The following is a 22,270-nucleotide window of genomic DNA, read 5'->3' on the forward strand; positions in this document are numbered from 1 at the left end:
TGAGGTGCCCAGTGTCCCTCCCGTGGGCTCTGCGGGCCGCGTGGTCCCCGTCACGCTTCTCAGCTCTGCCACTGTTGCTGGAAAGCATCACAGATCATGTGTAAAATGGGCCAAAATGCTTTTTAAAAATTAAAATAGAGATGGGGTCTTGCAGCGTTGCTGAGGCTGGTCTCGAACTGCTGGGCTCAGGTGAACCTCCCGCCTCGGCCTCCCAAAGTGCTGCAGTGACAGGCGTGAGCCACCACGCCCGGCCCCCAGATGGTTTTGTTGCCAGACCCTGTAACTGGAATTGTATAGCATTTTCACATCTCAAAATAGTTTATTATTATTTTTTTCTCTTTAAAAATGCAAAGAGCTGTCTTAGCCGCTTCGGGGCAAGGTTTGGTTTCCAGCTGCTGCTCACTGGCCCCGGGCTTGTGGAAATGTGGGTGATGGATGCGGGTTTGTGTGTGGGCCGAGGAGCTAGTGAGCCCTGAGCATCTGCCTGGCATCAGGGACTGTGTGTGTGTTGTTCTAGTCTCACCAAGTTCTCCACTACATTAGAGAAAGTGAGTCCCAGGCTGGGCACGGTGGCTCACGCCTGTCACCCCAGCACTTTGGGAGGCTGAGGCTGGAGGACTGCTTGAGCCTAGGAGTTTAAGACCAGCCTGGGCAACGTAGCAAGACCCCGTCTCTACAAAAATTACCTGGGTATGGTGGCACACACCGGTGGTCCCAGCTGTTCTGGAGGCTGGGGTGGGAGAATTACTTGAGCCCAGGAGGTCAAGGCTGCAGTGAGCTGTGATCACACCACCGCACTCCAGCCTGGGCGACAGAGCGAGACCCTGTCTCAAAAAACAAGCCGAGCGCGGTGGCTCAAGCCTGTAATCGCAGCACTTTGGGAGGCCGAGACGGGCGGATCACTAGGTCAGGAGATCGAGACCATCCTGGCGAACACGGTGAAACCCCGTCTCTACTAAAAAATACAAAAAAACTAGCCGGGCGAGGCGGCGGGCGCCTGTAGTCCCAGCTACTCGGGAGGCTGAGGCAGGAGAATGGCGTAAACCCGGGGGGCGGAGCTTGCAGTGAGCTGAGATCCGGCCACTGCACTCCAGCCCGGGCGACAGAGCCAGACTCCGTCTCAAAAAAAAAAAAAAAAAAAAAACCCAGCCAGCCTCTGAGGCTGCATGACTGTAAGGGATCAGAGATGTGGATTCCTGCAGGCCCTGAGCCAAGCCACGACTGCCTGGCAGTGTGACGCCCTTGGCCTTAATGTGAAACAGGGTAAGGACACAGTCGGAGATGGAGGCTCAGGCCTTACCACTCACAGCAAAGCTGAATTCAAACCCACTGGGGACGGGACGGCTTAATCACGGAAAGCGAATTCGAGAATATTTGAAGTCACAAGTATGTTTCGGTTTTTTGACCTGAGCAGTTCATCGATGCACTCCAGAAGGAGCACCCCGGATGGCCTTTCCACAGGGGAAATCACTGCTCAGAGACCACCTAGCAATGGCTCTGAACACTCCTCCCCTGCGTGCCTCTAGTGGTGATTCGTCCTGTCCAGGAAAAGAAAAACTCGCTATGTCATTAGCTCCGGTGGACTTGAGCCCCAGGGCTGAAGGTTACAGTCGGGACTCAGTGCCTGGAGCCCTGGGCTGACACCGCCTCCACCTGTGACCGCCTGTGGTTGTGGGCAAGTCCCTCCGCCTCTAACTTCCTGTCGTCTGGAAAGTGGGTTAGTCATTTGTACCCACTGCAAGGCATGGCGGCCAGAATGCCACCAAATCAGCCGTCTGGTTGGACGCTTAGAAGCAGTCGTGACTTTTGTGTTAGTGACACACTTGGTTCAGGAAGACGGAGAGCTCCTGCCAGGCTCGCAGGTGTCCAAGCCCGGGGGTGTGTACACACCCTGACTGTCCGGGTCACACACCCCGGGATGTCGGGTAGAGCTGGGGAAATGGAAACAACCTGCTCCTTGGCACTGGGGGGGATATTTTGTTTCTTTTCGCGGGGAGCACACCTCTGTCTTGCAGTTTAAGTTACAAAGTGGAATAATGCGGTAACAATAGTGATCTTCTTTCACTAGGCTGACCAGAGCTTACAAATTTTTTATCCACCCACCCATTTATCTAACCATCCACCCATCCATCCACCCATTTATCCAACCATTTGTCCACACACCTGTCCACTTATTTATCCATCTGTTCATCCACACACCCACCCACCCACCTATCTGTTCAGTTATCCATCCATCCATCCACATACCCTTCATCCACCCATTTATCTAACCATCTATACACACACCCATCCACCCATTTATCCATCCATCCATCTACCCATTCACCTGTCCACCCACTCATCCATTTATCTACCTGTCCATCCACTCATCATCCACCCATCCATTTATCCAACATCCATCCACACACACACCCATCCACACACACCCATCCATCCATCCACCCACCCATCCACACACCCATCCACACACCTATCCATTTATCCAACCATCCATCCACCTATCCACATACCCATCCACCCAGTTACCAACCATCCACCCAGTTATCCAACCATCCATCCACCCACCCACCCATTCATCCATCTATCCACACACCCATCCATCTATCTACCTACTCATCCGCCCATCCGTCTCCATCGATCCACCATCCATTTGTCCATCCATTTACCCATCCACACATCCATCCATCCATCCATCCATCCATCCACCCACCCACCCACCCACCCACTCACCCACAAACCCACCCATCTACACACCCATTCATCCATTTACCCATCCATCCATCCACCCATTCATCTACTCATCCATCCATTTGCCCATCCATTCACCCACCCACTCACCCATCTATCCACCCGTCTACCCATTCATTCATCCACCCACCCACCCATTTACCCATCCATCCACCTATTCATCTGCCCACCAATCCATCCATCCACGTGCCCATCTAGCCATTCATCCATCCACCCACCCATCCACTCATCCATCCATTTACCCATCTATCCACCCATTATTTACCCCCCACCATCCGTCTACCCATCCATCCATCCATCTACCCATCCATTCACCCAGCCATCCAACCACCCACCCACTCATCCATTTACCCATCCACCCATCTACTCACCTACCCATCCATCTATCCATCCACCCATCCATTCATCTACCCACTCACCCACCCATCCACACATACACCCATCTATCCATCCACTCATGTACCGTCCATCCGTCTGTCCATCCATCCATCCCTCCCTCCCTTTCTCCCTCCTTCCCTCCCTCCATCACTGAACCACCCATCCACACACACTCATTCACCCACCAGTCATCACTGCCGTGTGCCAGGTCCTCTACTAAGCACCCCCTCTGGCCCAGGCAGAGAGCTGCTATAGCTGCACAAGGAACCAGGACTCAGTGTTTGGGGCCAGGTGGGAAGTCATCAGAAGGTGAGAGGGTGGAATTCTGGAAAGAGTCCACCAATGGCCCTGAGAAATAGAGGAGGGGGTTCCCGTGGGGTCACAGACTCTTCTCCACACAGCTCAGAGAAGGTTAGAAATGCCTCTTGGGAACCAGCCGCAGCCCGCCGCCCAACAGGAGGGTGGGCAGGAGAATGCAGCAATGGGAGGTCCTGGATGTGGAGCCCCAGCTTGCATCCCAGGAGCTGGATGACTGGCTCTCAGGGCTGTAGCCACCTGTTCTGCCTAAAAGGAGGTGACAACTACTTTTGTGAGGCCATCATGAGAACCTAGTGGAGTCCCTGCTGAGTGCTGGGCACACAGCACATACTCAATAGACTGGATCATTCTGCAGGCGGCTGGGGAAATGGGGACCCAGGAGGTGGATCCTCCAGGATTGCTCTCCCTGCATAACCAGGCTTGGCTCCCCAGGGCTTGCAGCACTTCTCAAAAGCAAATCACCACTTAAGGCACAAAGACGTTGCTGCCAATGGTAATAAAATGGGGCTGGTCGCTCACAGTTCCAAAAAAAAGATGTCCCCAAAGTATCTTGAGATAAGAGATGAGACGGTGGTTCTAACGAAGTGCACGGTCTCCTTCGACGGCATGGAGGAATGTGAACAACTTCGTGACTAAGCAGGAGAGGCAGCCAGCGAGGCAGCGGGTGGCACAGTCAAAACCAAGGCCACCCAGTCTGACCATGAGGGAGAGAAACACCAGACAAACCCACTTGAGAAGTGTCCTGCCGAACACCTGACCTCCTTCCCCGGGAGCGTGCAGGGGTCGGAAACCGGAACGTGACCTCCTTCCCCGGGAGCGTGACCTCCTTCGGCAGGAACGTGACCTCCTTCCGCAGGAGCGTGCAGGGGTCAGAAACCGGAACGTGACCTCCTTCCCCGGGAGCGTGACCTCCTTCCGTAGGAGCGTGCAGGGGTCAGAAACCGGAACGTGACCTCCTTCCCCGGGAGCGTGACCTCCTTCCGTAGGAGCGTGCAGGGGTCAGAAACGGGAACGTGACCTCCTTCCCCGGGAGCGTGCAGGGGTCGGAAACCGGAACGTGACCTCCTTCCCCGGGAGCGTGACCTCCTTCCGCAGGAACGTGACCTTCCGCAGGAGCGTGCAGGGGTCAGAAACCGGAACGTGACCTCCTTCCCCGGGAGCGTGACCTCCTTCCGTAGGAGCGTGCAGGGGTCAGAAACGGGAACGTGACCTCCTTCCCCGGGAGCGTGCAGGGGTCAGAAACGGGAACGTGACCTCCTTCTGCAGGAGCGTGCAGGGGGTCAGAAACAGGAACGTGACCTCCTTCCGCAGGAGCGTGCAGGGGTCAGAAACGGGAACGTGACCTCCTTCCCCGGGAGCGCGCAGGGGTCAGAAACGGGAACGTGACCTCCTTCCCCGGGAGCGCGCAGGGGGTCAGAAACGGGAACGTGACCTCCTGCAGGAGCGTGCAGGGGTCAGAAACAGGAACGTGACCTCCTTCTGCAGGAGCGTGCAGGAGTCAGAAACAGGAACGTGACCTCCTTCCGCAGGAGCGTGCAGGGGTCAGAAACGGGAACGTGACCTCCTTCTGCAGGAGCGTGCAGGGGGTCAGAAACAGGAACGTGACCTCCTTCCGCAGGAGCGTGCAGGGGTCAGAAACGGGAACGTGACCTCCTTCCCCGGGAGCGCGCAGGGGTCAGAAACGGGAACGTGACCTCCTTCCCCGGGAGCGCGCAGGGGGTCAGAAACGGGAACGTGACCTCCTGCAGGAGCGTGCAGGGGTCAGAAACAGGAACGTGACCTCCTTCTGCAGGAGCGTGCAGGAGTCAGAAACAGGAACGTGACCTCCTTCCGCAGGAGCGCGCAGGGGTCAGAAACGGGAACGTGACCTCCTTCCCCGGGAGCGCGCAGGGGTCAGAAACGGGAACGTGACCTCCTTCCCCGGGAGCGCGCAGGGGGGGTCAGAAACGGAAACGTGACCTCCTTCCCCGGGAGCGTGCAGGGGTCAGAAACGGGAACGTGACCTCCTTTCCCGGGAGCGTGCAGGGATCAGAAACAGGAACGTGACCTTCCCCGGGAGCGTGCAGGGGTCAGAAACGGGAACGTGACCTCCTTCCCCGGGAGCGCGCAGGGGGTCAGAAACAGGAATGTGACCTTCCCCGGGAGCGTGCAGGTGTCAGAAACGGGAACGTGACCTCCTTCCCCGGGAGCGTGACCTCCTTCCCCGGGAGCGCGCGCAGGGGGTCAGAAACGGGAACGTGACCTCCTTCCCCGGGAGCGTGCAGGGGGTCGGAAACGGGAACGTGACCTCCTTCCCCGGGAGCGTGCAGGGGTCAGAAACGGGAACGTGATCTCCTTCCCCGGGAGGGTGCGGGGGTCAGAAACAGGAACGTCTGGGAAACTGCAACAGCCCGGAGAGACCCAAGGAGACGCAACGCCTCAATGCCATGTGGGATCCCGGGTGGTGCCCTGAGCAGGAAACTGGGGGAAACTGAGTAAACCGGAATCAAGTGTGGACTCCACTTAACAGTGATGCATCAGTATTTGTTCATTGATTGAGACAAATGTATCCCACTGGCCTGGATGCCGGGAACAGGGGGCCTGGGATGTGGCACACGGGAGTTCTGAACTATCTGCACATTTTGTGGGAATCTAAAACTCTAAAACGTTTAGGCTGGGCAGGGTGGCTCACTCCTGTAATCCCAGCACTTTGGGAGGCCAAGGTGGGAGGATGGCTTCAGCCCAGGAGTTTGAGACCAGCCTAGGCAACATGGCAAGACCCCGTCTCTATTTATAAAACAATTAAAATGTTTTATTAAAAAAATACTGTAGTTCCATCATCCCGGGCAACATGATGAGACCCTATCTACTAAAAATACAAAAATTAGTCTGGTGTAGTGGCAGGCTCCTGTGGTCCCAGCTACTCCAGACGCTGAAGTGGGAGGATCACCTGAGCCTGGGAGGTCAAGGCTGCAGTGAGCTAAGATCGCGCCACTGCACTCCAGTCTGAGCGACAGACAGAAAAAAAAAAAAAAAAAAAACAGCACACACACACAGGTTACACCAGCTCCCTAGAAAATGCCCTGGCCGGGCGCGGTGGCTCAAGCCTGTAATCCCAGCACTTTGGGAGGCCGAGACAGGCGGATCACAATGTCAGGAGATCGAGACCAGCCTGGCTAATACGGTGAAACCCCGTCTCTACTAAAAAATACAAAAAACTAGCCGGGCGAGGTGGCGGGCGCCTGTAGTCCCAGCTACTCGGGAGGCTGAGGCAGGAGAATGGCGTAGACCCGGGAGGCGGAGCTTGCAGTGAGCTGAGATGCGGCCACTGCACTCCAGCCTGGGCGACAGAGCGAGACTCCGTCTCAAAAAAAAAAAAAAAGAAAAGAAAAAAAAGAAAATGCCCTTAGCACCTGCCCTCAGGGCTGTCCTGGGCGCACCCCTCCCTGCGCCCTGTCCCGGGTCACCTGCCCAGGTGGGCCCACCTGCCCACAGCGCCCACTCTGCCGGGACCCCCCGACCCCATGGCTCCCGGCGGCGGGGCCCACTCCCATCCCTGGCTACCCCCAACTCCACCCGTCCCCATCGTCTTCCATTCTGGGCCGGCTCCCGCCAGGGGTGGGTATCCAGGGTGGAGGTCGCAGAGCCCTGGGACCCCTGTCCTCCGGAGACCCCAAGCCTGGGCGGCACCTCTGGCCCGTCGCAGGCGTCGCCGGGGAAGGGGCTTGGCGGGGGGCGGGGGTGAGGGCGGCTCCCCCACCCGGCTCCGCCCCACTCCTCCCTTCTTCCAGCCCAGGGCCCAGCTCCAGCTTCTGCTCCGCTTCGGGGCCGGCGGGATCTGGGCAGCAGCGGTGCAGCCTCGTCTTCCGAAGTGCGGTGAGTCGCGGTCGCCCCCGCACCTCAGAACAGCCCCCGCTTCCTCCAACCCCGTTTCCCAAGCCCTGGGGTTGTGTGGTCGCCTCTGGGGCTGGGTAGACATGGCGGGGTTGTGTAGATGCAGCCAGGCTGTGTAGACACCACTGGGGTTGTGTAGAGGCAACTGAGGCTGTGTGGACGCCACTTGGGTATGTAGACATGGCCAGGTTGTGTAGATGCGGCCGGGGTTGTGTGGATGCAGGTGCGGTGTGTAAATGTGGCCAGGGTTGTGTGGACTCAGGTGCGGTGTGTAAATGTGGCCAGGGTTGTGTGGACTCAGGTGCGTTGTGTAGATGCAGCCGGGGTTGTATGGACTGACTGGGTTTGCGTGGACGCAGGTGCGGTGTGTAGATGCCGCCGGGGTTGCGTGGGCGCAGGTGCGGTGTGTAGATGCAGCCGGGATTGTATGGACTGACCGGGGTCGCGTAGGCGCAGGTGCGGTGTGTAGATGCCGCCGGGGTTGCCTGGGCGCAGGTGCGGTGTGTAGATGCCGCCGGGGTTGCGTGGGCGCAGGTGCGGTGTGTAGATGTGGCCGGGGTTGCGTGGATGTATCTAACCTGTGTAGATGTGGCTGAGGTTTGTAGATGAGGTCAGCCTGGGTAGATGCGGCCAGGGTGTGTGGAGGTAGCTGGGATTGTGTGGATGCAACTGAATTGCCTAGATGCAGCCTGGTTCGTGGAGGGGCCTGGGACGACCGAAGCCCTCCCCATCCCCATCCGCACCCAGAGTCCTCCTTTCTTTTCTACCCGTGAACTTCACCTAAAGCAAGAATCAAGCATCAGCCTGGAGCCCTCTGGGGTCAGGAGCAGCAGGAAAGCGGCTGACAGCTACTGGGGTGGGGTCTGGGGTGGGAGGCCAAGCTGGGGTGGGAGGCGAGGCTGGGGTGGGGAGCAGGGCTGGGATGGGAGGCGAGGCTGTGTTGGGAGGCAGGGCTGGGGTAGGGTGTGGGGCTGGGGTGGGGTGTGGGGCTGGGCTGGGGTGGGAGCTAGTCTGGGGTGGGGTGCGGGGCTGGGATAGGGTGCTGGGGTGGGGTGGGAGCTAGTCTGGGGTGGGGTGCGGGGCTGGGATAGGGTGCTGGGGTGGGAGCGAGTCTGGGGTGGGGTGCGGGGCTGGGATAGGGTGCTGGGGAGGGGTGGGAGCGAGTCTGGGGTGGGGTGCGGGGCTGGGATAGGGTGCTGGGCTGGGGTGGGAGCGAGTCTAGGGTGGGGTGCCGGGCATCTGACTGGAGCGTCTCCTCCTGCTCCAGTTCTCATCCTGGGAGCACTTCTGAGTAAACACACACAGGGACGTTTCAGGTAACAATTGGAGAGTGAAAGGCCTGAGATGAGGTTGGTTATCGGCATTTGCCCTGGGGGAGGGTCCTCCTGGATTCAGTTAGCCCGGCAGGAACCCAGGCTGGGGACCTTGGCGTTATCCCCAAGTGATCAGGAGTGACCCACATTCTGGGAACTGGGGAGGGGTCCCAGGACAGGGTCTGTGCTCAAGGGTCTTCTGTGGCCCGGGGACCTTCGGTTTCCCTCCCTCATTTTATAGGGGGTCAAACCAGGCTTCAGACCCAGGCATGGGCTCCCGGGGTTGCCAAAGGTTTTGGGGACTTGCCAACAGGTTCGGGCACTGCCCCGCGGGACTTCATGGCCCCAAACACCTTGTGGTCCGCGTGGTGGCCGCCGCCTTGCAGGTCAGGGATGCTGTGCAGGACAGCTGTGGTCCTGACTTCCTGACCTTTCCTAGGGCTCGGCCGGGCGGGGCTGTGTGAGATTCTGGGTGAGGTGGCTGTGTGGCTGTGTGTGATTGTGTGTGGTCTTGTGATTGTGTGTGATGTGTGGTTGTGTGTGGCAATATATATAATTGTGTCTGTGGTTGCGTATGGCCGTGTGTGATTTGTGTGTGATTGTGTATTATGTGCGTGGTCATGCGTGATTGTTTATGTTGTGTAATTGTGTGATTGTGTATGGTGTGGTCGTGTGTCATGTGGTCATGCGTGGTTGTGTATGGTGGTGTAATTGTGTGGTTGTGTGTCCATGGCTGTATAACTGAGTTGTACGGTTGTGTGGTCATGTGTGGTTGCGTATAGTTATGTCATGATGTTTGTGTGATTGCATAGGATTGTGGTTGTGTGAGATCGTGTGGCTGTGTGCAGCAATGTGTGTCATTGTGCCTTGTGATTGTGGCGGAGGGGTAATTGTGTGTATGGGTGTGTGACTGCATGTGTGAGACCGTGTGTGGTTGCGTGTTGCGTGGGAGGTTTCTGCAGCTGTGTGGTTATAGCATATGGTTGTGTGTGTGAACGCATGATGAGATTTGTATGATTTTACGGATGACTTTGTGTGGTTGTGTATGGTTGTATAATTGTGTGTGATTGCATATGATTGTGGCAATGTGTGTAACCGTATCTGTGTGTGACTGTGTATGGTTGAGTTGTGACTGTATCAGTGTATGACCAAATGTGTGAAGTTGTTTGGCTGTATGGTCATTGTATGTGAGATTTGTGCAGTTGTGTTGTAATGTGTGGTGTGTGGTTGTGTTTGGTTGTGTGAGGTTGTGTGTGGTTATGTGTTGTGTGTGGTTGTGTGGTTGTGTTGTGTGAGGTGGTGGTTGTGTGTGGAAATCCACCCTTCCTAGTCTTCTCATCTGGGCGTGGGGATGAGGGTCCCAGTGCTCAGGCTGGCCTGACCAGGGGGTAATTGGACCCTGCAGAGCCTCACGGGGCCTGCTTGTCCTGCCACACGGAATGGGAGTCCGTGTGTGCCCCGCTGCACACAGCATGTGAACGTGAACCGGGGACCGTGCGACCCACTGCACTTTGGGTCCCATCCCTAAAGAGCATTCATGCACACTCGAAAGTTCCCTTTGAGAATTTGGGATATTTAGGGTGTAAAATATGGAGCTTGGAGAGTCCTTAGGCAACAGGTGTTGGTGGTCGGTTGCCCAGGCTGTGCACTCTGTCTGCTGGTGCGTGGGCTTGCAGGAACGCTGGAGCATGGGAGTTCAAACCCTGTTGTCACTGTGGTTGGTTAAGGGCTTTGCGGCGACGTGGAGCCATCGTAGACGGATCCCAAGTGAGGGCAGAATGAAGGCAAAGGCGTTGCTTCTCTGACAGTGGACACATGGGTGCAGATTTTATGTAGGAGCTGTTGGGGAGGGGTGGGGGGACAGGCGAGTGTGTGGGAGGGAGTGAAGTCACGTGATTTCCCCGTGCATCTGTGCGTGCAACTGTGGGTGGTGGAGCTGGTGCCTGGGGAGGCAGGACTGGACCCTGGGCACCGACACTGGGGCAGGGTTTACAGCTCCTGGCCCTGTGTCCCTCGGTCCCCAAGGCTCACCTGGCTTAGCTGGGGAGCATAACAGAGAAGCTGCTCAGCAACGTGGAAGAGTCACTGAAATTCCAAGAACTCTATGTGTGTGTGTGTCTGTGTGTGTGTGTGTGTGTGTGTGAGAGAGAGCGCGCACCTCAATCTCCTCCTCTGTAAATGGGCATACTGATATTAGCTGGACCTGCGTACCCTGAGATTATTGGGAGGGATGGATCAACTCTCGTAAGCCTGTGAGCCCTACACCAACAGGACGCTGTTGGGACCCAGCACCTGTAGTCCCAGCTACTCAGGAGGCTGAGATGGGAGGATTGCTTGAGCCCGGGAGTTGGAGGCTGCAGTGAGCTGTGATTGCACCACTGTACTCCAGCCTGGGTGACGGAGTGAGACCCTGTCTCAAATAAATAAATAAATAATGAAAGATGGAGAAAGAGAAGAAATTTAGGAGCCCAAGAATGAAGCTGAGGCGAACCTTGGGGTTTCATTGAAGTTGATGGTTGAGGCAGCCCCGCAGGCTGTTCTGAACCACTGATGTTTCTATGTGTGGCTCTGAAATGGACGCAGAGGATAACATATTCTGGGTAATCCGCTCATAACTGCATAAGAGGCTTTCTTCACTGTTGTTGCTTTGTAGAGATGGGGTCTCACTATGTTGCCCAGGCTGGTCTTGAATTCCTGGGCTCAAGGAATCCACCTTGACCTCCCAAAGCGCTGAGATTACAGGTGGGAGCCACAGCACCCAGCCCTTTGTTGTTTTGTTTACGCGTTACCTTTATTAAAAAAAATTTGGGGGGATAATTTTAGTTGCGAAGATGGTGCAGAGAGTCCCCGCACACACACCCTCCACCCGGTGTCCCCTTGCGTTGATACCTTTGACCATAGAACAAAGAGCAAAACTAAGGCATCCCCGTAGGTGCCGCACTCAGTCTTCCCCCTGATATTTCTGTTCTACGTTGGAATCCAGGATCCCACATTGCATTTAGGAGCTGTGTTAATTTTAAATGATACAACTCGTGAGCACTTGGAAGGTTATTTTTTAATCTCTGCGTTTCTCTGTTTCCCTTGGTATCACTCATGTTTATCAGCGTTTTCCCTCCCACACGATTACTGACTCCCTTCTCCTCTGTCCACATTATAAAGCTGAGAGAACACAAGATATCATTGCTGCAGATAGTTTTCTCACAAACACCTCTTCCCATGAAAGCTAACAAAAAGACCATAGACAAAATGAAAAAAAAAAAAAAAAAGACCAAGCTTATTAAATTTCCTGTAGGCTTGCTGAGTGATTTATTTCATGATGTTGGGGCGATGGAGGAGGGGAGGTTTTCCCGGCTAGATTCAGGCCCGAGGACAGGGGACAGACAACAGCTGCCCGTTCCATAAACGGGCTTTGGCTGCCGTGGGACCAAGGATGGGGAATCGAATGGGATGGAGGTGTCCGAAAACTGTGATCATCTTGGATTAGGTGAAGGAAAAGTCAAACAAACCAACAAAAACAAAAAAACCTACACAGACAGGTGGTCAAGACAGCCAAAGAGCTGAGACCGAGGCTGGGGGTGTGATGGTACCGGCTTGTAGTCCCACCTATTTGGGAGGCTGAGGCAGGAGGATCACTTGAGCACAGGAAGTTGAGACCAGCTCAGCAAGATAGCAAGACCCCATCTGTACAAAAATTTAAAAATCAGCCAGGCATGGTGGTGTGCACCCATAGCCCCAGCTACTTAGGAAGCTGAGGTGGGAGGATGGCTTCAACCCAGGAATTGCAGGCTGTGGTGAGCTGTGATAACACCACTGCACTCCAGACTCTGTCTCAAAATAAATAAATAAATAAATAAATAATTTTAAAAAAAGAAGAGATGGAGAAACAGAAGAAATTTAGAAGCTCTGGCCGGGCGCGGTGGCTCAAGCCTGTAATCCCAGCACTTTGGGAGGCCGAGACAGGCGGATCACGAGGTCAGGAGATCGAGACCATCCTGGCTGACACAGTGAAACCCCGTCTCTACTAAAAAATACAAAAAAAAAACTAGCCGGGCGAGGTGGCGGGCGCCTGTAATCCCAGCTACTCGGGAGGCTGAAGCAGGAGAATGGCGTGAACCCGGGAGGCGGAGCTTGCAGTGAGCCAAGATCACGCCACTGCACTCCAGCCTGGGCGGCAGAGCGAGACTCTGTCTCAAAAAAAAAAAAAAAAAAAAGAAATTTAGAAGCTCAAGAATGAAGCTGAGGTGAACCTTTGGGTTTTATTGAAGCTGCTTGGAAAAAAAAGGGAACCCAAGGGCCAGAATTTCTCCTTTTAGAGGTTGAACCGTGGTTTTGAGTGACTAGAAAACATTAAAGCAGAGAGGGAGACCCTGTCTCTACCAAAGTTTTAAAAAATTAGCTGGGTGTGGTGGCATGCGCCTGTAGTCCTAGCTACTCAGGAGGCTGAGATGGGAGGATTGCTTGAGCCCAGGAGGTTGAAGCTTCAGTGAGCTGTGATTGCATCACTGCACTCCTGCCTGGGTGACAGAGTGAAACCCCATCTCAAAAAACAAAAAAGTAAATAAAAAAGAACACCAGACAGAAGATCCCTGGGACCTGCAGTCCTGTGTATTGGTTATTGGTTACTGCATAACAAATGTCTCCCAAAGTTAGCCAACTAAAAAAACAGACATTTATTATGTCACAGTTTTTGTGGAGCAAGGATTTGGGAGGGATTTATCTGGGTGGTTCTGGCCCAGAGTCTCTCATGACGTTGCAGTTAAGACATAGGCCAGGGGCTGGGCACGGTGGCTCACGCCTGTAATCCCAGCACTTTGGGATGCCAAGGTGGGTGGATCACAAGGTCAGGAGATTGGGGCTAACACAGTGAAACCCCATCTCTACTAAAAATTCAAAAAATTACCTGGGCATGCTGGTGGGTGCCTGTAGTCCCAGCTACTGGGGAGGCTGAGGCAGGAGAATGGTGTAAACCCGGGGGGGGCGGAGCTTGCAGTGAGCTGAGATCCTGCCACTGCACTCCAGCCTGGGAGACAGAGTGAGACTCCCTTTCAAAAAAAAAAAAATAATAAGCCAGTGGCTAAGTCATGGTGGCATGTGCCTGTAATCACAGCTACTAAAAATACAAAAAATTATCTGGGCATGGTGGTGGATGCCTGTAGTCCCAGCTGCTCAGGAGGCTGAGGAGGAGAATGGCGTGAATCCAGTAGGTGGAGCTTGCAGTGAGCCGAGATCATGCCCCTGCACTCCAGCCTGGGCGACAGAGTGAGACTCTGTTTAAAAAAAAAATACATGGGCCAGGGCTGCCTCATCTGAAAGCTTGTCTGGGGCAGGAGGAGCCACTCCCAAGCTGGTGCCCTCATGCGGCTGTTGGTGGGAGGCCTCAGTTCCTCACCACGTGGGAATCACCATAGTGCTGCTTGAGCATCCTGACAACATGGCTGCTTGCTTCATCCAGGGCTAGTGATTCACAGGAGAGAAAGAACAAAGCCATAGTGCTTCTATGATCTAACCTCAGAAGTCTAGCTCCCTTGCTTCTGGTATATTCTATTCTTTACAAGTGAGTCAATAAGTCCAACACACACTCAAAGAGAGGGAAATTAGCTTCTGCTAGGTGAGGAGAGCAAATAATTGTGGGGGATATTTAGAAACCACCACATCTATAACCTTAGGCAAGTTACCTAACTCTTCTGTGCCTCCAGTTTGTCTTTGGTCAGAATAGAACCAGTCTCACAGGAGAACTGTGGCAATAAATGAGATGATAACTGTAAATTTTAATATAACACCTGTCACACAGAAAATGCTTATCTACCTTTTTTTTTTTTTCCCCGAGACGGAGTCTTGCTCCATTGCCCAGGCTGGAGTGCAGTGGTGGAATCTCAGCTCCTTGCAACCTCTGCCTCCTGGGTTCAAGTGATTCTCCTGCCTCAGCCTCCCAAGTAGCTGGGATTACAGGTGCATGCCACCATGACTGGCTTGCTTATCTATCTATCTATCTATCTATCTATCTATCTATCTATCTATCTATCAGAGGGAGTCTTGCTCTGTCGCCCAGGCTGGAGTGCAGTGATGCCATCTCAGCTCACTGCAAGCTCCGCCCCCCGGGTTTACACCATTCTCCTGCCTCAGCCTCCCAAGTAGCTGGGACTACAGGCACCCGCCACCACGCCCAGCTAATTTTTTCTATTTTTAGTAGAGATGGGGTTTCACCGTGTTAGCCAAGATGGTCTCGATCTCCTGACCTCGTGATCTTCCCGCCTTGGCCTCCTAAAGTGCTGGGATTACAGGCGTGAGCCACTGCACCCGGCCCATGACTGGCTAATTTTTGTATTTTTAGTGGAGACAGATTTCACCATGTTGGCCAGGCTGGTCTCAAACACCCGACCTCAAGTGATCCACCTGCCTCAGCCTCCCAAAATGTTGGGATTACAGGCATGAGCCACCATGCCGGGTCTTATCCACTTATTTTTATTAAAGGAATATTTTTCAGTGTTATAGCTCTTGAGGAATGATGTACCAGCTATAGTTATCAAAGTGTAACTCTCTGGATTTGTGGGGCTGGAGGTGCAGAGGGAAATAACTTGCTCTTTCCGGAAGCATTAGGCTACGGAATGGAGAGACAGCACGTGGCGGTCAAAAAAAATAAAAATAGGCCGGGCACGGTGGCTCAAGCCTGTAATCCCAGCACTTTGGGAGGCCGAGACGGGCGAATCACGAGGTCAGGAGACCGAGACCATCCTGGTTAACACGGTGAAACCTCGTCTCTACTAAAAATACAAAAACCTAGCCGGGCGAGGTGGCGGGCGCCTGTAGTCCCAGCTACTCGGGAGACTGAGGCAGGAGAATGGCGTAAACCTGGGAGGCGGAGCTTGCAGTGAGCTGAGATCCGGCCACTGTACTCCAACCTGGGCGGCAGAGCGAGACTCCGTCTCAAAAAAATAAATAAATAAAATAAAAATAAAAATAAAGCAGAGAATGTGAAGGGCACAGTGGGGTGACTGCCAGGAGGATATAGCTGAGTATGTCAGGCAGGAGACACAGCCTGTGCAAAGGCCCTGAGGCTGGACCATGCTGTGTGTGTTTGGGGATCAGCGAGGGGGCCATTGCAGCTGGGGCTGAGGGAGGGAGGGGTTGGAGATGAGGACGGTTAGACCCGGTCGCTGTGGGGAGGTTTGGGCAGAGGCGGGACGGCATCTGACACGGGTCTTAGCTGTCTCCCTGAGGCTCCCCATTGAGAACAGACCCAGGAAGGGGAAGATGGAAATGGCATTTTGGGAGTCTGGGCAATGCTCTGCTTAGACCGGGCTAAACATGGCATAGGGTCCCAATTCTAGATCTACCCTGCAGATGGCCCCACAATGTTTTTGGATGGACTGGGTTTGGGATGTGCCAGGGCATCAAGGATAAACCCAGTTTATTTTTTATTTTATTTTTATTTTTAGACAGAGTCTCGCTCTGTCACCCAGGCTGGAGCACAGTGGTACAATTTCAGCTCACTGCAACCTCCGCCTCCCGAGTTCAAGCGATTCTCCTGCCTCAGCCTCCTGAGTAGCTGGGATTACAGGTGTGTGCCACCGCACCCAGCTAATTTTGTATTTTTAGTACAGATGGGGTTTCACCATGTTGGCCAGGCTGGTCTCGAACTCCTGACTTCAGGTGATCCACCCACCTCGGCCTCCCAAAGCGCTGGGATTACAGACGTGAGCCACTGCGCCCGGCCAAACCCAGGTTTTTAAAAAAAATTTTTGTACCCGAGTGACTATAAAAGTGAAGCTGCTGTCTGAACTGGGAAGACTGGGAGGAGCAGGTATTTTTGTGAAGATGAGAAGAGTGAGGAGGGATATGAGAGCTCAGTTTGGTCAGTGTCAAATTTAAGAAGCCTGTTAATGATTGTATTAGCTTTTGTTTGTTTTTTTAAGACAGGGTCTTGCTCTGTCACCCCCACCCAAGCTGCAGTGTAGTGGCTTGATCACAGCTCACTGCAGCCTCAACATCCTGGGCTCAAGTGATCCTCCTGCCTCAGCCTCCCAGGTAGCTGGGACTACAGGTGTGTGCTACCACCCTGGCTAATTTTTGATTTTTTTTTTTGGTAGAGATGGGGTCTCATTATGTTGCCCACACTAATCTCAAACTCCTGGGCTCAAGTGATCCTCCTACCACAGCCTCCCAAAGTGCTGGGATTACAGACCTGAGCCACTGCATCTGACCTAGTTTTCTGCAAATTACCGCAAACGTAGCAACTCGAAACAGCTCCTGTTTACTGTCTCATGGTTTTGTGGTTTCTGTGGGTTGCGTGTCTGGGCATGGTTTGGCTGGCTCCTCTGCTCAGGGTCTGACAAGGCTGCAATCAGAGTGTTGGCTGGGCTGTGATCTCATCAGAAACTCAACTGAGGATGGCCAAGCGCAGTGGCTCATGCCTGTAATCCCAGAACTTTGGGAGGCCAAGGCTGGCAGATCACTTGAGGTCAGGAGTTCAAGACCAGCCTGGGCAACATAACGAAACCCCATCTCTACTGAAAATACAAAAATTAGCAAGGTGTGGTGGTGTGTACCTGTAATCCCAGCTACTTGGGAGGCTGAGGCAGGAGAATTGCATGAACCCAGGAGGCAGAGATTGGAGTGAGCCAATATTGTGCCACTGCACTCTAGCCTTGGTGACAGAGACTTCATTTCAAAAAAAAAATATATATATATATCCCAGACTGGACAACACAGCAAGACCTCGTCTCTACAAAAATTAAAAAAAAAGAAAAACCCAGCGTGGTAGCATGTACTTGTCCCATTTACTTGGGAGGCTGAGGCAGGAGAATCACTTGAGCCCAAGAGTTCAAGGCTGCAGTGAGCCGAGATTGTACCACTGCACTTCAGCCTGGGTGACGGAGCCAGACCCTAACTCAAAAAGAAAAAAATGGGCCGGGCGCGGTGGCTCAAGCCTGTAATCCCAGCACTTTGGGAGGCCGAGACGGGCGGATCACTAGGTCAGGAGATCGAGACCATCCTGGCTAACAGGGTGAAACCCCGTCTCTACTAAAAAAAATACAAAAAGCTAGCCGGGCGACGTGGCGGGCGCCTGTAGTCCCAGCTACTCGGGAGGCTGAGGCAGGAGAATGGCGTAAACCCGGGAGGTGGAGCTTGCAGTGAGCTGAGATTTGGCCACTGCACTCCAGCCCGGGGACAGAGCGAGACTCCGTCTCAAAAAAAAAAAAAAAAAAGAGAAAAAAATGCGTGACAATATTATGTATCTTGATGACCGAGGTTTTTGGAGCTCACTTTAATTTTTCTCCTAAGGCCAATACCTCCCTCCCGTCACCCTACTCCCTGGCCCCGGATGTCCTCTGCAAAGGCTCTGAGCCCGAAGCTCACTCCTGTTTGAAAACAGACACTGGCAGGTCTCAGAGTGGCATTAAGGACACGCTGGCCCTGAACCAAGACTCTCCCCAGCTGGTCTCATCTGGAGGCTGGAAACAGACATTGCTTCTGCCTTGTTCACAGTCACTCATGGCTCTGCTCGCAAAGTCCTTGCTTGTCCCTCCTTGGGGGCCCCCATATGGCTCCAGATGGTTCCTGACAGATGAAGACAGAAGTGGGTAGGTTGACCAGATGTCCCAGGTCCCAGGTTAAAACTGGAATAGCTGCTGGGCGCAGTGGCTCACGCCTGTAACGCCAGCACTTTGGGAGGCTGAGGCAGGCGGATTGCCTGAGCTCAGGCGTTTGTGACTACCCTGGGCAACACGGCAAAACCCCGTCTCTACTGAAATACAAAAGAAAAAAAAATTAGTCGGAGGTGGTGGTGGGCACCTATAATCTCAGTTACCTGGGAGGCTGAGGCAGGAGAATCGCTCAAACCCAGGAGGTGGAGGTTGCAGTGAGCCGAGATCATGCCACTGCACTCCAGCCTGGGTGACAGAGCAAGACTCCCTCTCAACAACAACAAAACCAAAAAAACAAAAATCAAAAAACACAAAACTAGCCTTGAGCAAACCAGGACCAGGACAACTGGTCACCCCAAAGCAAACTGAGTCACTGGGTGACAGGGACTCTCACCCCATTACCACCATGTTGAGATGAGAGTAGGACCTCCTGCCTCCCAACTGGGCCAGAGGATGCCGGGAGAGTGGCATCTGTTGGGTTAGAGGCTGGTTGAGCCACAGGCTCAATTTGGAGACATCGATGCCGATGGTTCATTATTTTGGTGCGACTCAGTTCACTGCAAACTCCGCCTCCTGGGTTCAAGCTGGGATTATAGGCGCCCGCCACCATGCCCGGCTAATTTTTGTATTTTTAGTAGAGATGGGGGCCAGGCTGGTCTCAGACTCTTGACCTCAAGTGATCCACCTGCCTTGACCTCCCAAAGTCCTGGGATTACAGGCATGAGCCACCATGCCCGGCCCATTCTTTTTTTCTTCACTGTATGTTGGTGCACAGTTCAGATCTGAGATCCCACGTCCATCCTTCTCGAAGCTTTTTCCTGTAACGCGGGTGGGCGAGTCTCCTACTGATCTCTTTGGTTTTAAAGTGACACATTTTTCTTTTTGGTTTGCCTGGGAGCATTCTCACGTATCTCTCAAACCTGGCCGGTAACTTACCCTCCTACATTGCTTTAAAAAAAATATAAATGATACCTCCTTTTGTCAAGGGCTTCCTCCCACTTCAAGGTCACCGGTGAACCTCCGTGCCCACTCTTGTTTCTCAAAATGGGCTATCTTCCCTCCTTCTACCTGTGTGTTTCATTCTCTCCCACCCCCAGTCTTTGGAAAAAAAGATAATAAAACTCTAGAAGATATTTTGTACTCTGAGATTAGCAGTGTGAAGGACCTTCCAGAACCTTCTCTCTCTGCCTTTCTCTGAATTAAAATGCCCGCTTGTCTGAGACCGGCTGTCTCCACTGCATCTGAGTGATAAGATAAAGATTCATCGAAACGGGCAGGTTTTATTTTTGGTCTGCCCAGCACTAAATGATTTTGTTTTGGCTGACTTTTTTGTTTGTTTTTTTTAAAACCCTAAACGGACTTTGTAGCTTAGTAAGAATTTATTTCAATTTAGAAATATGGGTGTTCTAAACTCTTTTTTCTTTTTTAATTTAAAAAAAAATTTATTTTTTCCTGAGACAAGGTCTTGCTCTATCACCCAGGCTGGAGTGCAGTGGCACAATCGCAGCTCACTGCAGCCTCGACCTCCAGGGTGTAAGTGATCTTCCTGCCTCAGCCTCCAAAGTAGCTGGGAACCCAGATGTGCACCACCACGCCTGGCTAATTATTTTTATTTTTTGTGGAGATGGGAATCTCGCTATGTTGCTCACGCTGGTCTAAACTCCTGGCCTCAAGTGAACCTCCCTCCTTGGCCTCCCAAGGTGCTGGGATGACAGGTGTGAGCCACTGCGCCCAGTCAGAAACTTGGGTTTTAAATGGACTTTGCATTATAATGAGATGGGTAATTCACCCAGGATGAATTCAGCCTTCAGCTTTTGCTTTCTTTTTTTATTTTTATATATTTATTGATTTTTGAGACACAGTCTCACTCTGTTGCCCAGGGCTGGAGTGCAGTGGAGCAGTCTGGGCTCACTTCAACCTCCACCTCCCAGGTTCAAATGGTTCTCGTGCCTCAGCCTCCCAAGTAGCTGGGATTACAGGTGCATGCTTGGCTAATTTTTTTTTTTGTATTTTTAGGAGAGATGGGGTTTTGTTATGTTGGCAGGTTGGTCTCAAACCTGGCCTGAAGTGGTCCTCCCACTTTGGCCTCCCACACTGCCGGGATTACAGGCGTGCACCACCACGCCCAGCTAATTTTTGTATTTTTAGTAGAGACGGGGTTTCGCCGTGTTGGCCAGGGTGGTCTCGAACTCCTGACCTCAAACGATCCACCCGCCTCAGCCTCTCAAGGTGCTGGGATTACAGGCATGAGCCACAGTGCCCGGCCAGCTTTTGCTTTCTTTGCCGTACAAGTGGCCTAGGGAGGTTGCAGCTTGGAGGTTTTCAGCCAAAGTTTTGCTGATTTATTCTTGGGTAAACTCGACAGCTTTTCACTGAAGCAACAAATGCTTTTGTCTGCACCAACTATTTGCAAAGTACTTTACAGGGAGATTTGAGCAAGGCAGAGAGGTAAACAAGGCTCGTGTCTATCCTTGAGGAGTTGAGAGGAGTCTAGAAGGTTGTGTACATTGGGCACACCTGGGCAGTGCCTTATAACATTTTCCCAAGCTACGGAACTCTGACCCCTCCGCGGCTTCACTGCTTCTCAAGTTACTGCATCAGCACCAAAGACTCCTTTTTCTTGTGTTCACCGTGACAAGGAGAGGCTCAAACTCCTGCCTGTCCATTAATTTCTTGCTGATTTCTCTCAGCAATCTTTTTTTTTTTTTTTAAATAAGAGAGGTAGGGTGCAGTGGCTCACGCCTGTAATCCCAGCACTTTGGGAGGCCAAGGCCGGTGGATCACCTGAGGTCAGGAGTTCGAGACCAGCCAACCAATATGGTGAAACCCTGTCTCTACTAAAAGTACAAAAATTAGCTGGGTGTGGTGGTGGACACCTGTAGTCCCAGTAACTTGGGAGGCTGAGGCGAGAAGATCGCTTGAACCCGGGAGGCGGAGGTTGCAGTGAGCTGAGATTGCGCCACTGCACTCCAGCCTGGAGACAGAGTGAGACTCCGTCTCAAAAAAACAAAACAAAACAAACAAACACCCCTCAAAAACCCAAAGACCCTGTTTGAGGCCTCTGCGTTGTTCTGGTTGTCTCTGGGGAGTCCCTAACCAGGCTTGGAAGAAGTTCTTGGAGGAAGGTTTCTTCTCTGACCACCGGCTGGCTCTGGCCTCTTGCCCATGAGCCTCTACGGCCTTGGTGGGATGGACGCTGAGTGCCTAAGCCTGATGTTGTGTTGGTTGTGTTGTGTTGATTGTATTGTGTTCTTCTCTAGATAGCAGCAAAGGAGGCGAAGAGCGTTTCCTTTAGGGACCATCCTTGTAGCAGCTCCTGCTCTCTGCCTTGGTTTGTTCACAACCTACATATCCTGGCACCAGCTGGCGCAGAACTTGGCTCCATGACTAAACAGGTCCCATGGAGGAGATGGCGCTGGGCGGGGCTGTGCCAGACGCACTCTGGTGTCCGCTGAGGCCTTCCCTGGTGGAGACTCCTGCCCCCCACTCTGTCCCCTTCTGGTCTCTTCCTCCACGGCACCGACCTCTTCCTTCTGTTGGCCACCAAGAGGGTGGCCAATGACCCCACGTCTACACGTGGCAGTTTAGGAGCCCCACTGGGAAGAAGGCCTCTCCGTCTCTGCTTCTGTTAGTTGAACCGTAAGAAACTGATCTTGTTCTATAGACTTTGGTCTTAAAAAGTGGCAGTTTTATAAAGTTGAAACTCAAGGATCCAAAAGAACTTGGTGGCCTGCTTGGGTCATATGCAACCTCTTGGGTCCATCACTGATGGGGATGGAGGGGTGAGCACTGTGATTGCCAGGTCAGGGTCCAGTGTGGACCAATCACTGATGGGGATGCAGGGGCGGATACTGTGATTGGCAGGCCAGGGTCTAGTGTGGACCAATCACTGGGTGGAGATGGAGGAGTGGATACTGTGATTGGCAGGCCAGGTCTAGTGTGGACCAATCACTGGGTGGAGATGGGGGGGTGGATACTGTGATTGGCAGGCCGGGT

General features: G+C 53.3%; 1 protein-coding gene and 1 long non-coding RNA gene across 8 annotated transcripts in view; both read left to right on the plus strand.

Moving 5' to 3' along the window:
- The first annotated feature begins 3,981 nt into the window (after window positions 1–3,981).
- LOC144336999 (uncharacterized) lies at window positions 3,982–5,943 on the plus strand. Its single transcript, XR_013409551.1, has 2 exons — window positions 3,982–4,871; window positions 4,909–5,943. It is a non-coding gene; the product is annotated as an uncharacterized LOC144336999 (long non-coding RNA).
- Window positions 5,944–7,191: 1,248 nt separating this feature from the next.
- TMPRSS9 (transmembrane serine protease 9) overlaps window positions 7,192–22,270 on the plus strand; it is a 64,900-nt gene continuing 49,821 nt past the window's right edge. For 2 of the 7 annotated variants that reach the window (XM_028839869.2, XM_015122425.3), the window contains exon 1: window positions 7,192–7,299. The gene's annotated coding sequence lies outside the window, so the exon portion shown is untranslated. Of the gene's footprint in view, window positions 7,300–7,365; window positions 7,488–10,357; window positions 10,463–18,077; window positions 18,212–22,270 lie in introns of those variants that run through there. The other 5 variants (XM_077978935.1, XM_077978936.1, XM_077978937.1 and 2 more) reach the window with 5 other exon arrangements.

This window comes from Macaca mulatta, chromosome 19 (assembly GCF_049350105.2).
Source record: "Macaca mulatta isolate MMU2019108-1 chromosome 19, T2T-MMU8v2.0, whole genome shotgun sequence".
In the NCBI taxonomy this organism is placed as follows: Eukaryota; Metazoa; Chordata; class Mammalia; order Primates; family Cercopithecidae; genus Macaca; species Macaca mulatta.